Here is an 18389-nt window from a genome sequence, read left to right on the forward strand (position 1 = left end):
ATTATGATACTATTATGGTGTAAACAACAAACAAGGGGCGAATTCACGGCGCTCACATTTTGGAGGGACCTCGGGCTATTGGTTCCTCACCCGATTTTACAGTTTTCCAGTTTCTATCAGCATCGGCTTTTTAACAAGTTGCTATTGTGGTTGCTCACAATGCCAACTTCAAAACACCAAACACCATTACGCAACAATTCATTCTGTTCTATTCGACTATTTTTTTTTAATTTACTATTTGCCACACAGTTATTTGTCACACTCATAAAAAACAATTATAGTAAGTCGGATATCTTTTTTCGATAAATAAATTATAACGTGAGGTTTAGAACACATAAAAACAAACTGTTCTTATCATTATTGTTTGCGACCTTCAATTGTTTATAAATATTTATCAAAAAAGAAACAATTACAAAATACAAATATCATATAAAATGTACCAACGATTAAACTTATCATACTATTTATCAATCGTACTGTATCTCTAACATGACAGTAGAAGGACGTCAAAGGTGTACTTATAAAATTAAATGCGACGAAGAAAACTGTGTGAACGAGCTGAAATCTGTACAGTTTCGCAACTGAAACATTCCACAGCTTTTATTCATTTTAAATTGTTAGTCTGTTCAGCTTATTTTGCATTTGCATAAAAGCTACTCGTTGCGTAGGTACCAATCAGAAAATCGTTTATAATTTCTGGTAAACAATCTCTCAAATCGCTTCAAGTTTCAGTTCTTTGTTAAGTCTTGGTCGAGGGAGAATCGCTGAATGCTTATAATACGGGACGTAAACACTTGAAGATTTTTATCAAAAACTGCATCCGCATCTTTGTGGTTTTGATAAATTTGTTTTCCGCATTGAGGTAATTATCCGGAATTCAATGAAGGTTTGTCAACGGATGGGTCTACTATCACGGTTATTTATATTCGGCTAAACCTTACTGTTTTGAAGATATTGTGCAATTGTGTTAACTCGATCTAAAATCTTACTCACTCTTTCACTCACTTGGTCGAGTAAATCTTGACACAAGTGTACTATCTTTGAAGGTGGCAGCTGTAAATTATTGCAAATATACTTATGGCGTTTTACATTTTTTAAATTCTGCGAAAATATAATCTTGAGAGTGAAGAAAATGTTCTACTATACCTACTCTGCTTCAATTTTGCAGCTAGATCTTGACACAGATTTGCCGTTCTTGAAGATACGAGTATACTCGTGAGTCGTAAAAATGTGCACATTTGATATTTTATGATCTTTGAAATCTAACCTCACGAGTAAAGAAACTACGAAAGTTGTTCTGCTGTACTCACCTTCACCTCACTAGTCTTCACTTTTTATAAATTCCAACTATACTGCAATTTCACAATCACTAGAAAACAACAGAACTGGTGTACATATTTATTATCGGTAAAATAACTCATCTTTGACGTGAAACTAAAACGTATTCTACATTGTCAGAACAAAGTGTAGACGTTTACGTTTGACATTTGTTAAATTAGGAAAAGAATTTTTCGGATGTAGTTGATGAATAGTTTGAAAATAGCTCGTCGTGGAGAAATTGATTTGTTGTGTAATTTCTTTGACGTTCGTTAAAAAATTTGAGGTAAGCGGCTTACTTTAATGGGATCAGATCTTTATTTGCTTTTTTGTTTTGTGTGTTGAAGATTTGAGTTATCGTAATGGTTGGCAGGTGGCTGTTAATTCGTTGTGGAAAGGTACGCCGTCTCTTTAAAACAGTGTACCCAGATATTTATGTTTACTTGTTTGTTAGATAACATTAAGTAAATTAGAAAATGAATTTAATAAAAGCAAAATTACACGGAGGTAATAATATTTGGTTTTATTGTCGATAGTTAAGTGAAAATGTGTAGCTGTAAAACTAAGCCAATTTAAATTGAAGCACACTAAAATTGTAAATGTAAAGTTCAAGGTAAGTTAGTGGTTCTGGGTATTAACCTATTGTAAACATATTATCCACAATTAAAAGCAGATACTGCATTTTATGTGTGCGAACTTGTCTCTTTTTGTTATCTGTAAATGTACTAATTTCAAAAACAATATTTATAAACAAATTTGAGGTAACAGCCTGGTGATATGAACGTTGTGTTGTAATATAAAAAATTCGCCAGAATTGATAGCGAATTTAAGTCATTTTGTAGGTTATCTTCAATAAGCAAAATATTCTTTTGCTTACTAAGTAATAAAATAATATCATTATAAACAAATAAATATTTATTATGTTGTATAATCGATATGTTTTAGTTCCCAATGTCTAGTAACGCTCCGAGCACTTTAAGCTTTTTTCTCATCTTGTATAATTGTACAGGTAATTTTTGTTTTTAAATAATCAAACAATCATGACGGCGACTTATAAGGATGTGGTAAACCGGTTTAAAAAAATTGTCAACTGTCGAAAACAAATAGCGATTTTTGTTAATAACCTTATATATTTATTTATTTTCGTATATTTGCTTTCATAATTAATGCATTTTCTTTCTTGGAATAGTGCTGATCTGTCTTAGACTAACCAAGGCCTGTTAATAACAGTATTCACGTTGCATTCCAAACAATTGTTTGTACTACTAATGACTTTGCCAACGCATGTAACGAATTGTCTTAGCACAACACATGTTACTTCACCTCAATTTTTCACAAATAAAAATAAAGCGTGGAGGGCCAAAAAAAGTCGTTTGGTTTTTTTTGGAAATCAACTAATTTTTATTGACTATTTTATTAATGTGGTTTGATGAGTAAATAACGAATTTGGTTATTTAAAAGCTATTACTTTAGTTAACTGACACAGTTGCTGTATTAGTTCATTTTTGATATTTTCAGGTGTCATGCTATTTCACCCCATGTGTTCGCAAGGGGGATGTTCAGTCGCATAACGTGCGATTAGTTGTAAGCTACCTTTCAAATTAGAAATACCAATCCCGCGGGATGTCACGTTACTAATTGTATAGTTCTGGAATTAAAAATAATGCAAAATAAAACTGAGCACTCAATTAGGTAAATACAGGGTGTCTGAAAATTCGCGAATTCCGAATTCAGAGCGTTGTAGGAGATAACTTTAGTAGCCAAATATGGAAGTAAAAAAAATTCGGGACATCCCCCACAATGATACATTGGTCTGAAGGTGCACCCTACCTTAATTTTTAATCTTAAATTTTTGTAATTTTTCTTAAAAATGGAACGGCAAGGTAGCTAGAATAGTATTTTGTTACTGTAGATATGCAGGCTGCTATGAATTGAACAAAATTAAAGGGCTTATATCTTCTTCAGGAAGAGCGAATTTTTTTTCTAAGTATTTACGAGCTCCACTGGGTCCTTCTCTACCACGCTCTGAATTCGGAATTCGCCAATTTTGAAACATCCTGTATGTATTAAACGGCTTCAACGGGTTCTACATTTTTTCAGTAATGGCAAGATAGCTACAGCTACGATTTCTTAGCTTAACACATCTAAACATATGGTAAGCTTGGCAATAACTACAAAATTCCAGTGTCAAATTAAATAATTTCTTGTGGTTAACTGAATCCCAAACAAATGGATTGCTCTAAAAAAGATTTTTTTTTGTACTTTGCGTCCAAATTAATCATCTTCAAAGATGTGGCTGTAAAGTACAGACATTTTTAAGAGCATCATCTAAATCTAAACAGTGTGGCATTTTCAGTAGCACAAGGGCATCCACTTGTAGATCTTGTACACCATCATCTAAATTCTAAACATTGTGGCATTTTCGTAGAATAAGGGCCTCTTGTAGCTCTTGTACAAGTACACCATCATATAAACACTGTAGCATTTTCGGTAGCAATAACAGATATGACAATTAGTATTTCAAAAAAAGCAATTCTCTTTGATTTTTAATTTTTTTTCTCTATTTGTACACAACTACATGATGATAACAGATTTTTACAATAGTCTTTTAATTCCCAAAACTATAGAATATCAAATATTCCAAATATGTGTTATGAATAATAAATGTTGTTCTGATGTGGTAAATGTCACTTCGTCTGGAGAAATTGCAATATCGTTAATACAAAGTAATTAAGATTTCCAACGAATTGAGATGACTCTGCGTGTTTGTCTGATTACCACTGAAACCTACTTTTCACTAAACAAACTTCGCAAACTAACTTCGTGATTCCATTACAAAAAATTAATTATATTAATTAATTAATTTGTCTCTTTTACGTAATTTGAATGTTTGAATTATTAGGGCGCATAAATCGTGTTTGTTAATTATTATTTGCTATTTATTAGATTAATCCCATAAGTGGTTGGCTCTCTAATCAAAATTTTTTACACCTATTTTGTCTAATGCATTTGTCTGGGAATTTATCCTGACACAAAAGCTAATCGAATGTTTTTAACTATTCCCAATTTTCGCTCATTTTATCTGAATTTAAACGTTTTCAAATAAACCCAACTTACAGAGAGGGAGTACGTAAAATTGCATTAGGTATCTTAAAACAAAACACGATCTCTTAAATCTTGTATTCTCAGATATCTTTGTGTCAGTTGGCAACAGTCAAACCTGATCAATCAAGTGACCAGCCAGAACTTCTGGAGTTGTCTAAAATGCTGAGATAACTAAAAACACATCACTTTGGGACCTTCAACAAATTCCAACAAGTTGTTGCTTTGTTTCGAATGTCAGTGCTTCGAGAATACTTTGTTGGGGGCTTCTGTTAGTGTTTCCGGTGCGACGGGGATGATTAGACACAAGGTTAGTATCCAGAACTGGGCCAACTGCGCATTTATGATGGGGTTGTAATTGATGACTTGTCGCTTAACATCAGAAAATCATGCGAATTGTCCAGAGGGCTGTTTATTTTACACTCTCTTGAACTCTGTCTAATTTGACACCTGTCGTGCAAAACTAAGATTTACCTGTCTTTTTTTCCTCTTCGTTTGTAATATTAGTGACTAGAATATAGTGGTTAATGATGCAGATACGACACTTTCTCCAAAGAAGTAATAACGACAGTAGAAAGCACTGTTTTATGAATTATAATCAAGAGTGTGCGAATAGTTTCGAAAAGAAAGCGCAATCAATAAACAAAGCACTTATTTGTAAAAATAGTGTTTGCTGTTTGGAAAATACGGCGTCAAACCGCAGTGACACTTAATAAACAATTGTTTATCAAGTACAAATGTGTAAACTGTGGCGCAATCGAAATGGATTTTCTGTGAATTGTCAAAGCGTGTCTACTTATCTAAAATTGTCTTTTGTTATTTGACTTGAAGTAGTCAATTCTACACTTTTCTAACAGACAGTGAATGTTTTCGACTGAGCTTCCACGTGGAGACCTGATTGTTTTCAGATAAGACTTCCTTTTCTACTTGATTTAAGCTATCAACCGAGTTTTTCCAAAAAGTTTCAAATCATCTTATTGGTTTCAAATCGATGTGAAACTAAGCAGAAGTGTGAACGCTGCTAACAAATAATTCTTCTTCTAATATATTTATTCAAGAATCATAAGAGTAGGACAGTGGACGTTTCCACATTTCATTGCGTTTTATTTATAAAAAACAAAGGTTAAAAAAAGTTTTGTTTGTTAGGAGAGTAACAAACCATGTAAATAAATTGTATAGAAGATGACAACAAAAAAATTGCAACTCCCACTAATGCGTATCTGTTTTATTTGTTTATTTTTGTAGACATGTTGATGGATAGATGAAGTGATAAAGAGTGAACCTTCACTTTCTAGATATGGCTATCTGGATGTAACTGTAGCAAGTTTCAATCACGTTTCTCTGTCCTAAACTTAGAGCAATTTTCAATAAAAATAGCAAATCGCTACTACTGCTAGAGTAACTTTAGACTTCAGGTAGAAACCGTGTTATTAAGACTCTCAATTTATCTAAATTATTCCACATTAGTGAAACAATGAGTACCCTTCTCGAGCAACTTGGAGCAATTAAACGTAATTAGAACAACTTACTACAATCAAATGCAGAGCACTTCGCTCAGAACTGAGTCATGTAATTTTTGAAACTATTTTATCTATAATTGTTTATCGGTTTATCTATTTGTCGAGGAAATTAAAAATGGAGGCTCGTGTGTGGTGTTGCAATTTTTTAATTTTTAAACATACATACTTATCTATTGTGTTCTGTGACTGTCGTATTAATTGATAATGATTAATCGTAATTTATTTAATGTGAACGGACACGAACTGGATTGAGATTAAACCAAAAAGGGATATAATCCTGTACTTACTAAAGACACGTTTCCAGCAGAAAAAATTACTATCCAGAACAGGTATACGTGATTTAACGCTTTTAACAATGTTGTTCTTGTTGCGATGATAAATCGTACCATCGTACCATTTATTTTGCAAGTTCAAATGAATGAATTGTTTTTGTCAGTAAAAAAAAACCTGTCATCTTGTTGGCAGTGTCCTTTGTTCTGTTAGAATTTTTAGACGTGGTATCTATCTCTACTAGAGCATGTCGTTCATAAATAATTCAACATACTTTTGACATTAAACAATCCCACAAATACAGAAATTTGTTTATGTAAACAAGTTTTTCGTAAACAAACCGACTTCGCGAAATTAATTAACCATCGCCGATTCAAATATCGCCCTGTAAATTAGCGAACGTCGGTTTCATCTCGTCGACAGTATTGCGGTGATCGATCGTCGGTATCGATTGGCGTCGTGAACTCGAGAACACGAGAACGTTTCTCGTGACGTGTAATTGTAATATAAAAAAAAATAATAACCTTCCAATATTTCTAATTCTGTCATGTCGAATAAACAAGTGACGTCAGTTTATAATAAACAAATAAACATGATGTGGAGATAAAAGATGTTTATTATGTGATCGTGTAAAATTGGAGAGACGTGAATAGTTCTGTCTTCGTCGGTCACGCACTCCGTTGGATTCAGCAAGTGCGTGCTGGCCGACAAAGTCAATGAAATCTTGTATGAATGTGTTTATTTGTGTCGTATATATGGACCGGCATGTTTTTTACGAGACGCAAGGACGGTTTATGCTTGTCTTTTTTAAAACTTCTTTACCAGCAGGTGATGAGAATGTGGAATGGTAGAAACGCATCGGTTTACTTCTTGTGCTTGTGGTACAAGTACAAACAAAGGAAATGCGGCTTCGGAGAAATATTTAACAAACATTTGTTGTGTGTATTTATCTAAATCTAAGAGCGGCATCGTTTGGAATATGAATATTCTGGCGAGTTTTTTATTTAAACGCTAACTATGTTTAAGCAAAGATGACTACAAAAGAGTAAATAACTATTAAAAGAAATACCATTATACAATGTCACTTCGGTTTTTCTACCAACACGCTCTTTGTACATTCCTCTTGCTCTTCCAATATTTGTTAATAACTATTTCACTCACTTGGCATTACCTACATACGATTATTCTGTTTTTATTTACACGAATTTATCTCTAAATTCACAACACAGCTATTATTGTCATTACACGTGTCTTACATATTGTGCAAGTAACATATTTAAACCGCATTACATAACGAATTATTATATTTTTATTTTCTTATTTGTTTATTACTACGAAATTTAAAGCTGCTATATATCACACACAACAACCACTCGCATCCTACTTCTCCCTGACACCAAAAAATCTCCATTATAAAATGTATTTATTATTATCGAACACCTATTCTCCTCGCTACTCTGTTCACTTTTCAAAAATTTGACAACCCCAGAAACACCAAACATACTCGGACCTGTCTCGTCAGTTCATTTCAAATCATCAGAACTTGTATTTTTGGGGTCGGTGCGATCCAATTTAAAATATACCGGGTGTTATCGAAGTCCACGTAATAAATTTAACCGCCAATAGGACTCATTAAATTATTTATAATTTTTTCCGCAAATTCTTCTAGACAAGAGTTAAAATTAAATATAATTTAAACCCTAAAATTCATACCCGCTCATGTGTTTACACCTCCATTGATAACGAACCACGAAAAAAATTACTCGATTGAAATACTCGTATGAAAAACAATAAAAACTGTTAGTATTAGAACAGCGATTGTTCTTTCTTCGAAAAACTGTAAAGTTTTTACCGCACAAAAACATTTTCACTCACTGTTTCGTTTCAGTTGATGATTATTGACTATCCCACGAGCGAAGTGTCAAATTAGGGGTTAGAAAAATGTAAAAAAAAAATCGATTAAAGAAAGATCAATATGTAAAAACCTTTTCTACAAAGCTATAGTATCTACCTATTTAATAAAAATAGTGCAGTAAGTGATTATTAAAATTTGCCATTAAATAAGGAACGAAGAGTGAATTGGCTAAGTATGAAATAAAAGAAATCTGTAAAAGCAAAAACTGCAAAATGACGAATAAGTTGAATTTTAAAGAAATTGTAATTGTAATTGCACTTTATTAACCATACATTTACAAATCGGCGTCGTCAATAAGTATAGAATAAGGATAAAATCAGAAACAAGTTTAAGAATCAAGATTAATCATATATGGAAATAGTCATGGAGAAAAATTAAAATCAAGTAATGCAACCAACGAGAGCAACTCAAACTGTAACTTTAAATTTTATTATCAACGCAATCTATAGGTAAGATATTCCTTTAAAGAATAAAACGCAATTCCTTATAAAGATTGAATAAATGATGGAACATTTTAATTATGTATTTACTGTTAATTTCTTTACATTTTATAAATGTGTTGTTATTTTTCTTTACAAAAGAGCGTAGTTTGAGATGTTCACATCTTTTTGTTTACGAATATTGTCCTGCATAATTCGTAAACCTTCGAATCCAAACGCTACACGTCAGGCAGGTTTACTAAAGATCGAATGGAATTAATTTGAACAAAAGAGGTGCTTGCGTGGTCTTCTGATACCCAGATGCAAATTATCAAAAAAGGAGTGAAGATTTCAGAACACAATCTTAGTGGTACATATTTAGAAGATGTGCAAATTTAGGAGATCAAAAAGTACAACCATGATTGTTGTTGTGTTTTTGTTGTGAAACTGTTTGTCGTGAGGACTTTGGATTCCACGATTCACACGATTCACAAAAGCGTACCGGTTCCAGTTCTTGGTACTCAAAAGTGTTACCATGTTTCTTACTCACTCGGATAGGAACCAGTGTCTTCTGCTTTAAAAGTAACACGGTTCGATGGCATTCAAAGAGAATTTAGAATCATTGTAACTGATGTGCGAGAACAACGACGTAAATCTTGATGACACTGTAGAAGTACTGTGTGTACTATTTAATCATTATTTTTTTAATGCAACATCTTATCTGCTACTGCTTTAACATTATCTCGAGTATTATCTGAAGCGCCATTAGTTGAGCTGAACAAGGTGTTTGTTTTTTTCCACAGGGTTTTAATTTATTCCAACATGCACTATTCTGTTAGGTACTCTTCACTATCACTATCACTACAAATAACAACAGTGTCACGTTTTGAAACCAATCAAGATGAGAGCTTTTGGAGGAATGGGACGAGATAACCTCTGGTAGCGTGTCAAAGCATTTTTGTTAAATTCTTTACTTTCTGTAGTACTAGGTACATATGTACTACCTTTTGAACAAATATGCAAAATTTTAATGCGTTGAGGTGACAAACCATTTCACCGATAAGCAAGTTGTTTACACAACATTTAAGGGTCTGTCTGTTGATTGGAAACGTTACAGGGATGTTCAGATAATATTCAAATACATATTTAGTTGATGCAAGAAAATCTGTTGTTCAACAAGATGACAGGTTTGACAGACAAAAAATCTAACAGATTCTACATAGGACAGATTACCAATTTTTAAAAAAATAATTCGTAAATTTTCTCTTACCTTTTACTACAGTACTATTTTAGGTACTCCACATTTATAACCTGTTCAAACGGAACCAAGTCAAAGTAAGATATACGTATGTAATATACTTAAAGTTGTCATAAGTGCATTACTGTTTGCTGACATTCTAAGTTTGTATGAAATGGGAATAAAACGTTACTAGATTTATTTATTGACAGTATAAATAATTAAATACTCGACAATACATTTATTTTGTAATTAATAATTGTACGTGTCTACTTGTTTAAACAATAGTTGTATCTGTTGATACTTTTGCGATATTCGAGAAACATAGAAATTGGTATTAACCAGTTTCTCTATAATTTGGCACAAAAACGGTAAAAATGACAGAGAACCGAGTAATAAGAAAACAAAAACATCTAACGTATTTTAAAACGGAGTAATTGAATTAATGTCCAGTATATAACGAGTTACACAAACAAAAGCGTTTCTTTTTAGGAAAAAAGAAGACAAAGTTCTGGACGTAGATGACAGATTCACCGTTCAATCAACGATATCATTCTTTGAAGTGAAGATCAATTCCGCCAACAAATTGTTTACACATTAAATTTGTTATTGGATCAGTTTTGTTGATCGCATATTTTTCATTCTACCATTTGCACACCCAGTACCGTCGAAATTCTCCAAGTTTACAGAAATATTCCACAATATTTTTTACAGCAAAACCGTTACGCACATACCTACAGAATGTTACAGGTGTATTTCCTGGTAGTGCTTCTAACCATCAGAAGTGCCAGTCGTACTGTAGTAAAACAAACTTCAGTGAAAATATTTTTGATGTGCACACAATCTCTTTTTGTCTATTGCCGAAATTGTCAACTTAAATTTTCTGTTATTTATGGCAAATAAAACGGCGTTTGTACATACATATTTGAATACGTACTATTTGTCCATTAAGCTCGTTCAATTGTAACTCGAAAAGCTATTTACTGACCAGCTTTTATTCGGAAAAATTGTCGCTACAGTGTGGATTACACTACGTCGAGGTATAAACTCGTGTGCTTTACGAACTTTATTATCGACGGTAAATGTCTAATTTTTTAAAAATAATTTATACTGTGCTTGCAATTAATTTATCCCTGTCGAGTACACAAGAAATTAATGCTAATCAGCATTGTAGCACGTTTAAATCCAAAGACGTGTTATAAGTCTGTTGTTTCTTCAAACATTATATAAATATAAACAAGTGGGTACAAGACCAAACAAAAATTTAATACGTAAACAATTATGTGTTCTTGGGAGTTCAAAGTGTCAAATTTATACGTTGATTTTTTTTGTAAAATTAATGACAGAAACCGAGAAATGTTTGGTTTGACCACTTTGACACTAATTAGATTATAATTGGTAAATATTTACTGAAGTATTATGCATAATATTGTGTTAAATATAAAACGGCAAATTGATTGGTTTGTTCGATATTTCGATAAAAAACCTTCATCCTGACTTGACTCTAACAAAGACAATTATCGATTAGAGTTAATTTTTGAAATAATGAAGACTGCACTTTGACAAGGAAGAGTTTTTAATTATCACTTTTAAATCCTCTTTTAAAGGCTAAGGACGAGACAAAAGCTTTAAGAAATCACCAAAACCCTCGGCACACCACCATTTCCCCATCTGTGCTGTTCATTTCTGATTTGATTGCGATTTCACAGGTCACCAGAGACTTTTGTATTTTTTACAGGCGCATTTCTACCTAAATTTGCTCTAAACAATGCATAAATGGAAAAATGGGGAACAATCAATATTAAAGCAAGTTCATTTTATCGCGAGTTTAATTTGTTCTCATTCATGATTAAGCGTAGATTTCAATAGTTAAATTTATCGGGAAAATGCCGCAAGTGTAACCGCATCAATAAATAAACAGAGGCGTGAATTTTTACGTTACTGGTGAAATTATTCATTGCGATTTCTTTCATTTCTACACTGTCAACTCTAATTTACGCTCATTTATATTTTACTAGATTTTACTAGGTAGGACCAACTTTTAATTACCAAATTACGAGAGATTTATTTTAACAAAATTTTTCACAATTCTATTCAGTAGTACATATTTTAGCTTATTAATTAATTTTAATTTATCACAAATCCAAATTCTAACTTAACACGATTTTTTAATTGCCTATACCACCGTCTAATTTTTTCCAACTAGTTACTTAAAAAGTAAATCGATCAAGAATTAAATTAAATAAAATCTGTAATAAGTACCTACTCTATTTCGCTCTCTTAGTATAGGCAATTTTATTTTTATCGATTATATTATAACCCACAACTTATGTAATTTGTGATTGTTGAAGTGTCATACATAGTAAGCTATCCTATCCTATCATAATGCACATTAGAGATAACCAATATCTGTAATATTAAAGAAAAAAGTGTTCTATGTATTAACTATGTACCTACCACTAATAGGATGTAGTAATTTCTATTCTATTTCTAAATATAACAAATTGTCAATAGTGTTTATTTATATGACAAATTCTTGATTTTGAAACTATTCTGCAATTGACAACAAAAAACATGATGTTTTTTTTGGAGATAAAACGAGTACATACTCATATTTTTTAGCTTTCTTGCTACATTAATTAGTAGAAAAATTAGACACTACGAATCTGTGTATTTTGTTTTTGACCAACTAACATCAGTCACTCCGTCTATTGTTGTTATCAAAATAAGTTTTGTTACTAAGATTTTTCAAAAATAGCACTTCTGATTTGAAAATATTCATTAACCATCACTGTTAATTAAGGCACACCGAGATATGACCGATTTGTCTTAATTAAACGGCGGTCCCTATTATCCGCAGTTTCAATTAACCGAAATCTGTATAGATAGTAGTAGTAGTACATATCTGTAGAAATAAATAATGTTGTAAACAAAATTGGTTGATATATTCTGTGCCGGAGAATTATTAGGATTATTGAAATTATTGAATTAAAAATAAAATTTGTTTCACAGTCTAGGACTGGTTTACAAATCTATGAGGGGCATGATGACAAACGCAATAGACAGGGACCAATGGCTTAACGTGACTTCCGAATCACGAGATAGAATATAGCCTTTTTTTTTAACTGAAAAGTGAAGGAAGACGATTACTTGGGTATGAATTTAAAATTGAAAAGGAATTATTTAAAACAACCACCAGGCAACATTTCTTAACAAACCGTGCTTTTGAAAATTGGAACACTTTTCCAAGTTTGATTGTCAATGCTGAAAATGTTAGCCAGTTTAAAAAGCTCATCTGACATTATTAATTCATTAAATTTTACTCCTTAATCGTTTAAACAAAATTGCGTAAAAGGTTTGCCTCCGCAATTTAACTTAATTTAATAATAATAATACCTAATAAATCTCTAGCGAGGAAGCCAAACGCCACAAGTTTTCGAATCTGTATCGTAAAATTTATTTGAATGACTGAAATTAGATGTATAGTTTGTCCAGCGAGAGATTGGTTGACATAAAAATCAATACATCCGACGTAGAGAAAGTACTACCTGGAGCACGTAAAATTTGAAAAATGTCCTTCAAGCAGTAACATTTTTGCCCTGAAATTATGCTTAAGTTAATGTATTCTAGTGCATTTTGTAGTACTGGGTTACAAGTCTACAATTTAAAATCTCCCAATCTCTCGCAGAACGAAGTATACCTATCTTACTTACCAAGAAAAGATAGGGTCATTTTAGTAATTTGTATTCTTAATAGATTTCATGGTTTCGAGAGTGTGCTTTTTATTATAAATTACGTATTATATTATTATTGTTTTATTAACAAATAATATGACAGCTCAACAACAGTGAAGTTAAACAATCTTGGGTGAAGTTAGTGCTTGGATGGGTGACTGTGGGGAGAATTGCGTTTTAACTTCAACACTTCATAATAGGTTCATTTGTTGATTTCAGTATTACATATCTGTAATATAATATCGTAAGAAAAAACTTCCATGCAAGTGTCCATGCAATTATCGTTATTTGATACTTACGACTAAAATATTCGTAATGAAAAATCAATCACCAGCCTCGATACCGTGCCCCATTTATTTTTACTATTTCAACCAATAATACATTTAAAATTTCTGTTCATCGAGGCACAATAAAAATATTTTGTGTACATCGCATCATGCAAAATAGTTATTGGTGTATCAAGGCCAAAAAGCGGCCGAGTCCGAGTTTTCTGGCCGAGGCGCAGCCGAGGCTTGAAAACAGGTGAGGATAAAAGGTACTTCTTGGCAGAGGCGCACGAACTACAAAGCAAAAGACATCATTGGAAAAATTACAAATTTATTTTGTATCTACCTTTTTCAAATAGATACATTTATTAATACATATGTATTAACAATTTTTTTCTAGTACATATTTGTTATCAGCTTGCCAACAAAACTAGAAATTTACTATTTGCAATAGAATTACTTATTTACATAATTTATGGTGACGGGAAAATTATCGGTTTTGTCGGTTTCGTTGCTAATTTACTAAACGGATCAACAGATGGTGACACGGTCAGCGTCCGAAAAAAAGTTACTTTTCGCCGCTTGTGAGTACGTAAAATTACCGTTTTCATTAAGGGTGCCTAAAAAATCTTTTTTATAGGTTAAAAAAAAAAACATCACTGAATCTAATCATATAAAAGCTTGGGAAAAGTCAAATGAGATTTTATTAATTTTTGTTGCTGTTTTCAGTAAAGGTTTGAATTTATATTCAGCATACAGGGTGATTCTGAAATAAGTTTGGAAAAAAAAAACGGTAATTGGTGATAATGAGAAGAAGTCATTGACAAAAAATATCGTATCACAACAAAAGCACAAGAAAACCCCATTTCTATGCTCAGATTTTTTACCAACTGTTTAATATTGCCCAGTAAGATGTTAATTAACTACTGGGGTCCAAAAGTACATAATAAAAACCACAACACCTCGATGGAGGAATTCGAGAAAAAATAAAGAAATATGTACTCTAATAAGAACGTTGAATCCACACAGTTCAAGAACATATAGAACAATAAATTATTGTGTCTCTTTGTTGGTACTTTTGACGTATGTATTATGTATTATTCAAGTGTTTGTTTTGTATGATACATACATATTTCTGGTGAATGTGATTGGCCATGTAACTTTACATGTTTACTGGTTGATGCCAAAAAATACTACCGTGCGAGTGTTAGCAAGGAATAAAATTCCTATCGTTGATTTCTGGCAACAACCTCGGACAGGTCAATTTGTATTTCTAAATTGTTATCTTTGGGCATAGACCACTTTTTTATTTCAAGGGGGGCAACTCAAACATTTTAAATGGCAGCGGGTATCATATTCCATCCAATACCGACAAATTTTTTGACTCAGTTGATCAAAAAGAAAAAAGAATTTCAATACATTTTAGTATTATAAATAAGAAATTAAATTCTCCAAATGAGCTCCAGCAATTTCCTGACCAATGGCCAAATGGTCTTCATATTCGTTGAGAACGTTTCGAATAACCTGTGGTTCAATTTGGCCAATTTCGTATCCAATTCTCGAACATGCAATTCTCGCCCATCCAATTCTCGCCCATCCAATTCTCGCCCATCCAATTCTCGCCCATCCAATTCTCGCCCTTAAGCCGTCGATGTTATCTAAATTTACATGTATCCCTTTTTGTTTTAAATAACCGATTTTAAAAAGATGCCTATTTAAAAATATAAATTGATCTGTACGCGGATATAAATTCAAGTACAGCCAGCCGTAAAAAGCAAAAGAATTGAAAACGTATGTCTCGACTCAAATAATCCAGCCGTAAATATCAGTATTACGATATTTATCTCGAAGGAAGATCAAAACTAGTTTAGGTTTGAGAACGGTTCCTATATGAATGAGTCACCGTTACCACCATTTGACCGTGGCGCCGTCCTGTAGATACAGTCCACTTGAACTGTTCACAAATTCAGAGTAAGGTTATGTGAATCTTAGCAAAACTCCGCCACACCCTTTTCAATGCTTCTGTCTCTCTCTTGATGATAATACATTTCTTGAGACACGCAGTATATACTAATGTAATTTGAGTTTCGAAATTGAAATCGAATGATCGAAGATGACGACACTCGTCCAAAGTTCACAAGTCGGTACCAGTAGTCTAACTCTAAAACAAACAAGAATGTGATGCACATTTTTTTTCTAACCTTTAACCAGTTTTCGATAATACTTTAAGTTCGTTTAAAACCACACAAAATTGTGGAAAGCTTGTTTAATGTTTCAACGTTTGTTGATTTTTCACCAGCAATACCCATATGAAGTCATTAATCAAAGGATTTTCACAGTAACCAATTTACTAAAATGTAATTGGATTTAGATTGTTTACTTACGACATGGGAAGCATTATTAGATATATGTGCTTACTTCTAGATTAGAATTCTCCTTAATTTCTTAACAGTTGGTAGTGCCCCCTGCATTAATTTTATTACTAATTCTTCTTTCTCTCGAAAAGTGAAGGCACCAGGTCAAAGCATATCTTTATTTACCTGAGTCGTTGTAGGACGAAAGCCAACTAAAGTGTGAAGTGATTTACTGTTCGATCAGATTGTCTAAAATGCAATTTCAATTTTTGCCACAATAATAAAGACAAAGATATAGATATACAGTTTTATGGGATCATAAGTTTAGCTTCTTGGGGTAATAAAACAAAAGCTCCAATTCTTTATTACTAACGAAAGCTGAAATAATAATACTTTTTAAGAAAGCTGCAAATCAGTGGTGAAGCCTTTTAAAACGACGACCATTTTTAACGATGTGTCGAGTTTAATCGAAATTAATTAAATATGCTCGTCCCTGAATGTTGTTTGTGAAGATTTCAAGAGTATGAAGCATGTTTTTCAGATTTTTCAAAGATCAGCGCCCCGTAATCACTCACTCCACGAACTTCCATGGAAAATAAAAAAAATAAATACCGTATTGATGGGTTTGTTTACGTTCTTAATGCATTTCAAGATGACTAGCTGCATTTAGGTTATCCTTTTCTACGTACTTTCGTAAACAACGATGATATTACAGTTTTGGGTCCTTATTTAGGGCAGCCAGCGAGATAAAAATACAATTACGCTTCCTGCAGGATAACGTTCGGAAATAGGGACTGGGCCGAACACTCCTGCGGTTCCAGGAATCATGAAAAGCGTCGATGTTACGTACCGTGCGAGGGTTGCTAAATAAGGTATAACCCGTTCAATCAACAAGTTTTTCTAGCAGTTAGGGGCGAATTGTAAATATTACCATCATTATTTATTTGGTACAATTTACCCTTCTATACGTACGAGTATATCACCCATCCGAGGATTTTATTACATATATTTTGTTGCTTTCCATACAAATCACTCAAATTGAATTCCTATTACTATAAACTGTTGTAACTAGAATTACAGACAAATTCTTATCGATTACTGAAGTTCGGATACTTCCAGAATCATAAGTTTTTGCTTCCTCGGAATCAGTATACCTACCAAGAAAGAACAGGAAGTGATCTGTGAAGTGGAAGAATTGTAGAATGCACCACTTAATAACTGTAAACACTTCTTGTATTAATCTACTTCTGAGATTATTACGGATAATTGCCCAAAAGCTCTATTTGAACTTGAACTTGAATTAAATAAATCGTTAAATGTATTTAAAATTTAAAAAAAGATCTTAAAAAAGTGAATAATTATTATAATAAAGCTCTATTCAATTTTTACAAAAATTATTTCTGTAAAAGTGCTAATACTTTGGAAATATCATAAACAACTGAAAAATTGCCGCCTCGTGACCCAGAAAATATGCAGGCCAAATACTAAAGGATATCCGGACCATAATTTCGATAATTCAATAAACTTCAAGATTGTGTTTATTTGTTTTATGTTAATTGCTTAAGTCTCGTAGAACTATTACCAAAATGAAAATTTCCGAAAAAAAATGTTTACAACTCCCCGTTAAATATCCAATTATAATTCGTACAGTTAGATAGTCATTTCAAACTTCTTTTTGTCAACGTGAGTGAAAAGAATTACATAATACTGTATGTAATTCTCTTCTTAACATCGATTTCATTAATGTCATCGGAAACCGACTTATCGCGGAATCAGGCGATTCAAAATCAAAGAAATTCCTTTTCGGGAGGATTTCCTTTGCCATTCAACGTGGAAACGCTGCAAGCATTCGGGACACTTTTCAGATTCCGCAATATTATCGGAAATTTTTGTATTACATATAAAACCAAAATGTTACGTAATTATGTTATTAATATATAGAGAAATAATACATTTGTTTACTACATACATATTTACAATTCTTTTTTTTTTCAAAAATACCATGCAGATGTGTTTTTTAAAGCTAAAGCTCAAATAAATATTGCTTGAAGTTTTCAGTTTGCGATAATTTAATAAAATTCACTAGGGTAACCCAAAAAAGGAAGTAAAATTTTAATTTTTTTTTAGTGCATTTAAGTGGAAAAATACTGTGTCCTTAAAATTTAAATTTCTAAATGGTGTACCTACAATCACATTGCTCTAATTTGAAAACATCCTGTAGATGACTTAAATTATTTCATTTAGCAGAAAGAAAA

At 32.3% G+C, this 18389-nt stretch overlaps 1 protein-coding gene across 11 annotated transcripts in view; it reads left to right on the top strand.

The window, feature by feature from the left end:
- The window catches only part of FoxP (forkhead box P), an 89804-nt gene that overhangs the window by 34560 nt on the left and 36855 nt on the right, over window positions 1–18389 (top strand). The gene's annotated exons all lie outside the window — the stretch shown is intronic.

The sequence above is a fragment of the Tenebrio molitor genome, chromosome X (genome assembly GCF_963966145.1).
Source record: "Tenebrio molitor chromosome X, icTenMoli1.1, whole genome shotgun sequence".
Classification (NCBI taxonomy): domain Eukaryota; kingdom Metazoa; phylum Arthropoda; class Insecta; order Coleoptera; family Tenebrionidae; genus Tenebrio; species Tenebrio molitor.